General features: G+C 43.7%; 1 pseudogene; it reads right to left on the minus strand.

Annotated features, from left to right (window-relative positions):
- Positions 1 to 2,032: 2,032 nt before the first annotated feature.
- LOC122915492 lies at positions 2,033 to 2,425 on the minus strand (annotated as a pseudogene).
- Positions 2,426 to 6,612: the final 4,187 nt, after the last annotated feature.

Raw genomic sequence — 6,612 nt, forward strand, 5'->3', positions numbered from 1 at the left:
GTGCTATTTCTTTTTGCATTACTTTTCTTCCAAGTAGGATCATGTCATCATAATAACTTCCTTTAGTATTTCTTTTAATGTGTGAATGTTGACAATACATTTTCTTATTTTTTATTTGCTTGAAATTTTTACTCATCTTCCTTTTTTTTTTTTTTCCCCTCATCTTCCTTTTTAAGGGTGTTTCTGGTGGATATAGAATTCTAGACTGACAGCTACTTCTTTCTGCCCTCAGCCTTTTAGCTCTGTCATTCTATTGGCTTCTGGCTTCTATTGTTGTGTAGAGTGGGTCTTATGATTTCTCCTATTGAATTTTTTTCCTTTTCTGGCTATTTTAAGATTTTTATTTATATCTTTAGTTTTTGACGTTTTAGCACAATATGCCTTTTATTCTTTTCTTTGATTTTATGTGTTTGAGTTTGTTGGTGCTACTTGAATCTATATATTCTGCTCTTTATCTCTTTGAATACAGATTCTGGTCCATTTCCACTCTGCGGGGATTCAAGTTCCACATATATTGGTTCTTTTCACTCTGTCTCTTATGCTCTTTTCCCTGTTTCTTTTCCTGTCTCTCTTTTTGTGTAGATATGTCTAATCGTTTTTCTTCTGTTTCAATTTGATTATTTTTCTACTGACCTATTTTCCAATTTACTAATCCTCTTTTCTGCTGTGTCTAATCTGCTGTTAAACCTATTACCTATTTATTCATCCTTAATTTTAGTTATGATATTTCTCAGTCCTAGAATTTTTGTTTGCTTCTTTTAAAATAGATTCCAGGTTTCTATCCATCTGTTTGTTTGAACATCTTAATCCTAGGTTCATGGTCTTTGATAACTACAGTACCTAGATCACCTACATGTTTATCTATAGTTTCTCTGTCTCTCTTTTTTAAATTTGGTTTTGTTTCCTAGCATGCTGCATATTTTGATTGAACACTGGATATTGGGAATGAAGAATGGTTGAGGCTCTGAATAATTTTGCCTTCTTTTGGAGAGGATTTTTTTTCCCCCTCCACCCAGAATAGGCAGAGCACCTTGATCCTGTCAGGAATTGAGATATTTTGAAGTTGGATTTTAGGCTTTGTGAAGGCTGGTCTCTGCCTGGCTTGTTCTGTCTCTTAGGATATAATCCTTCGTCTGTCTCAATAAAAACCCAGGTTATTTACTGAAACTTCTCCTCCTTGGTGGGCCCTGAACATCAATATTTTTTCTCCTTAGCACTTGGAGACTGCTCATACTCTGACTGGTTTTTCAACCTTTTAGAAGCTGTTTACTGCTTAGTTTCTTGGCTGCTTGCCTATCATGTGGAAAGCTTAGGAATGAAAAAATTCCTTGAGGGGAAAGCAAATGCAGAATGCCTGGCTTATTTCTATTTAGGCTCTTTCTCCAGTATAAGAGTTCCCTATGTTCTGGCTGCTTCGGTAGATTTGCACTTCAAATTTTGGCTTCTCAGACCACCTAGGCTACTACAGTTCTAGACCAATGTTTCTCCTCTGTCTCATTGAAGGGAAAGCATGAAGGAAATTTCGGTTTTACTCACTGTCTTTCCCTTTTCTCCAGAATCTTGGCCTCTAAAGTCCTAGCTGCTTTTACTCTCTGATGACTTTTAACAGCTATTTTATGCAATATATTTAGCTTTTACAGTTGCTCTTGGCCGAAGTCTCCAGAGATTTATTTGTTCGTTTGTTTATTCATTTTTGAGTTTTGAGATTCATATTTTATTTACAAGTAAATGAAGAATGTCTCCTGTAAACACTAATTTGGGACAAGAAGAGCAATCTAAAGTAGGTGCTGGCTCCACAACACTGTGTGAAAGGAGGCTATGCCCTGTTCTTTTTGAGCAATGATTTTGCCATTAATAAGGGGGGAAAAAAAGACATGTAATTTCTTCATGTTGCATGTGTGAAAGAATTCAAAATGAAAATGACTTTTCAAATCTCTACAGTCCCTAGTCAAATGTGTGAAATGACCAGGATGTCACTTTTGTTCAGTGAGCACCCCCGCTCCCCAAGAGCAATAGCTTCTGAGAAACTGACCTAATCTTCATCAACAGTGTCTGCTTGATGAATGGAGAGACCCCGAGCCTCCAGAGCTTGAACTTTCAGCTTCTCAGCTTCTAGCTTGGTCTGCTGTTCTACCCTTCATTCTTCTAGGATTTCATCATCAGACACTTGCTGGTGTCACTCTCGTTTCTGAGACTATATCTCCTAGAAGGACCACATTTTCTCTTCTGACCACAAAAATCCCTTGAGATATATCACTGTATTTTTGCTCACATGAATGGGCTCCACAGTCTGATGTAACACTAAATTGGCAAACTGATCAATGCTTCTTATAAAACTGATAAGCATCCTTCCTTCTTAAATCAGGACCAAGAGCTTCTTGTCGATGTCCTTGAGGAGGCTGGTGGGGCCAGACACAGAGTTCATTCTGGGCTGAGATAGGGCTGCTGTATATAGCCTTGGTGGGCTAGCATGCCCAACATCTCCTTCCTTTCACCATAGTTGTGCCTGGGTGGGACCCAGACAGAAACCTAGAACCCAGACCAGGAACAGCATGCTGTCCCAGCTCTCAGCAGCTGAGGTCAGCTGGAAAATCCTCTAGAGATTTATTTTTAAAAAGTGATTTCCAGGGCATGTCCCAGGGCCATTGCACATTTAGCTCTATCTCTTGAGTCTTTTTGAGACATCCCCAACCAAGGGCTGGCAAGATCTTTCGGCTTCTTCAACATCTTCAAAAAAAAATTATTGAACTCTGTTGAATATAGTTTGTAAGTATTAGCTATTTTACATTTTTTAAAAGATTTTATTTATTTATTTATTTAAGGAAGAGAGAGAGAGAGAGAGAGAGAGGAGAGAGAGAGAGAGAGAGAGAGAGGAGCAGAGGGAGATGGACCAACAGACTTGTGCCTGGGTGTGGAGCCTGAGGTGGGCTTGATCTCACAACCTGGGACCATGACCTGAGCTGAAATCAAGGGCCAGACACTTAACCAACTGAGCCACCCAGGTACCCCAAACTATATTGTATTTTAAAATTGAGATTAATGTGCCACGTATGATCATTCTCAATCAGATCACTCAGTTTACCTCAAGACTGATTCTCTGTGGAATAGTTTACTGTCTTTCACTTTATACTGTGAGGCATTCCATTCAAACTTACACACACACACACACACACACACACACACACTCACTCACTATACATCATGCCTCCTTTGACCCTCTGGGAATCCTGACCTGAGGTGATATTCAGACTCTATTGTTATATTGCAGTAAGACCATGGTTGAAGCCTCTTTCAACCCCTTGTCCTCCATTACTTAATTTAGAATGTGAGGGAGGAGTGGAAAGTGGGATGGGACCAGGCCGGCTCACAGGGTCCTTGCAGCTCTGGTGGTTGATCTGTCTTCTATGCTTTGGTTTGGGGAATCTTTTGACCATAGAGCTCCCTCTCGTCTAAGTCATCTAGTCTCTTGGTTGGGGGGCCATTTTCTCTGGGCGTTAATGAACAAGCTGGGGCCCTGGGTCCTGGGCCTCTCAGGGAGCCACACCCTTGTGTGAATAACTGAATGGAAGAAAACATCCCATGTTATACCCAGTCTCCCCAAATCTGCACCACTCAACTATCTCAGCCAGGAATACCGCATTGAGAGGTAATTGCTTCTCAAGCTTGTTCCACATGTCTCCCTCCTGTTCTTCCTGAATCTGCCATCTTGTGAAAAATAAAGACGATTAACCCCTCCTTTGCCCAGAGGTAGTTTTAATGTCTTCAGTGTCGGATTAGTCCCTGTGCTGCCCCAGAGCCTATTTCCTCCCTCCCCTGCCCAGTTCTGTATGAGTGGACACTGACCTGTCCTGGCTGCTTTTCCAGGCTCCCCCAACAGAGGGCTCCTCTTGGGTTTGGTCAAAGAGAGGCTCTGGAGGAAGATTGAAGGGAAGAAGAAGGGAGAAGCCCACACATTTCTCTCCCTTTTCCTTTGTCTTGAGTTGTTTGAGTCCTTGGCAGAGCCTGCATGTCCCATGGCCCAGCTTCTCAGAGACTGACTTACAGTGGTTCTCAGTCTCTGCTGAGTGACCCCTGCCCCCAGCTCAGGTAACTCTGTGGCTCTTCTTAGTCCCTTCAGCTGAAGGATGGCAGTAGTCTCCTGTTGCACTCCTCTCTAGGGCACCTTACTGTCGCCATTGCCTTCCCAGCCTCCCTGTCACGCGGAGCACCGCTCAGTGTTACGAAATACCCTGTGTATGAGTACTTGGAGGGCTTGCTGTTTCTTGTTTACTTCCCAACTAACTGAGTTGCTAAAAACCATACTTCAAACGTCTTTTCCCTTCCTGTGTGTATAATCTAGGCGCCACCGAAACACATTCGCCTTCATTTCCGTTAGCACCTCCTGAAGTAGACAGAATTCATTCGCTCTTTTATTCATTCAGTCAATATTTGGTGAGGCACGACTCATATCCCCTAGCCAAGTACTGTGCTAAGGGATGGAGCAGTGAACTAAACAGGCAATGTTTCCGACCTTGTGGAATTCATGGCTTTGTGGGCAAGCCTTGAACCCCTAAAATAAAGTGTGTTAAGAATGAGACACTATCGTCACACACAGACTTAGGGGACAGAAAGAACTGGGTTTAGTTCAGCCCTGCCACTTGCTTCAGGTTAGATAAACACGGGCAAGCTGCTTTGCCTTCCTATGCCTCGGTTTTCTCTTCTTTGAAAGAGCACGTGGTGTCCAGTTCATGCCTGCCCCAGCCTCTTTGCATGCTCAGTGAGGATGTTGGTGTTGCTAACTTCATAGGCTTGCTCATGATTAAATGTGTTGCTTTTAGAGAAAGAGACAGATGTCCCAGAAACAAACTCACGTCAAATATTTATTTTTAAAAGCAGCTTTCAGGGGAGCACACATTCAGCACTGCTGAGATTCAGGTTGGAGAGGTGAAGTGGAGCTAGAAATGCGACAAGATGGGGTGAAGTCCCGAGACTGGATAGAGACAGTTGCTGGGAAGAGCACTGAACAAACTTCAAATCACACCCGTGGCCGTTTCTGCTGGCAGCCAATCAGTGGCCACGCTGGTCTGCCGGCAGGTGCAAGTGGGGGCCCTTCTTTCTGCTTTGCTTGATGAGACATCACTCCCTGTAGTAGGGGCTCACTGACATCTATCCCAGGCTTGTCTCTCTGTTACAGGTCCTCTGTCATCATCATCCCATGATTGCTAACGCTTGTGGAACTGAGCCCCCCTCACCCCCTGCATCCCCCCCCTCCATGTTCCAGACATTACGCTATGACTTTTCATGGCAGAGTCTGGAGTCTGGGGAGTAGCTTGGTCTTGTGCTCTTGCTAATCAGGCGTGTGTGTGCACGTGTGTGTGTGTCTGTGTGAAAATCTGCATGTGCCACAATAATTTTAAAGTCAAGGTAGGACATTTCACATCACCAACAAGTTGAAGTTAAGCTGGGCACATTATAATTTTAGTATTAATTGTGTGGCAAGTTTTTGAAAATTCTGATTTCCACATTAAGTTAGAGGCACACGTGTCTTGGTTATCGTCCATGTTCAGAGGCTCAGATTCATCACTTGTTTTTCACCCTCATTCTGGAGGCTGCATGTGGCAAGTCTCATAGGGCATGGTCCGCGGCTCTGAACCCATGTTTCTGCCATCCCCAGGGCTCCCCGGCTTCACCACACTCTGGGGCCTTCTGTTGGCTCTACTACCTCTTTAGATCCAGATTTAAATGAATCATTTGCTTACATTTCACTCACAATTTTTAATCATCCTACCCACAATATTCTAATAGCATTAAATAACTACAGAATCTAATAAAAATCAGTCTGAACCTCATTAGAATCTCATTAAGAATAGGGTTGTTCCATTTGCTAAATTGTCGGAGATTATTTTATCCAGTTTTGTTTTGTTTGCATTGTCCAGGAGAGCAGAGGGATAGATGGAGTCATAGAATGTGGCTTCACACACTCAAAAATTCTTTCATCCACTTTCTTGGGTTTACAGGTGAAGAAACTATAGTTCAAACAAGGGAGGGGGCTTTTGCAAAGTCCCACCTGAAATGTGTGGCCGTTGAGAACAAGAGCTCAGACCTCCTGCCCCTTAGTCTAGCGTCTCCCCTCCAAGTTCTGGGCTTTGAGCCCAGGCACTGATTTATGGATTTGAGGAGCGTATCAGCTATTGAGCAATGACTCACTGATCAGCCAAGCGCTCTTTCACTGAGCAAGTCTGGAGCCTCCAGATGGACACCAGGAAGTTTCAGAGATGCAGAGGGAATGAGTCCTGCCCTCTGGAAAGCTGAGAATCCACCAGGGGTGTGGTTCACAAGCAGATGAAGAACCGTTGCCTCCGGAAATGCTGGCCTGGGCTCGCACTGCTCACCCCGTCTCTTCCACATCAGACAGGGGTGGCATTCCTCCCAGTCCTGGCCAGTCCCGCAGGGAGAGGTACGGACAGAGGCTTCCCATGGCCCCAGTGCTGAGACAGGCAGGAGCTATTTGTCTGTTTTAACAAACAACATCTCCAATAAAAGGACTCATTGGGTAGGACTGAGTAGTTCACGGGCAAAGAAAGAAAGGAGGAGGCTCAGGCAGGAAGTCTTTTATGATCTATCAGTGCACAA

The sequence above is a fragment of the Neovison vison genome, chromosome 8 (genome assembly GCF_020171115.1).
Source record: "Neovison vison isolate M4711 chromosome 8, ASM_NN_V1, whole genome shotgun sequence".
Lineage (NCBI taxonomy): Eukaryota > Metazoa > Chordata > Mammalia > Carnivora > Mustelidae > Neogale > Neogale vison.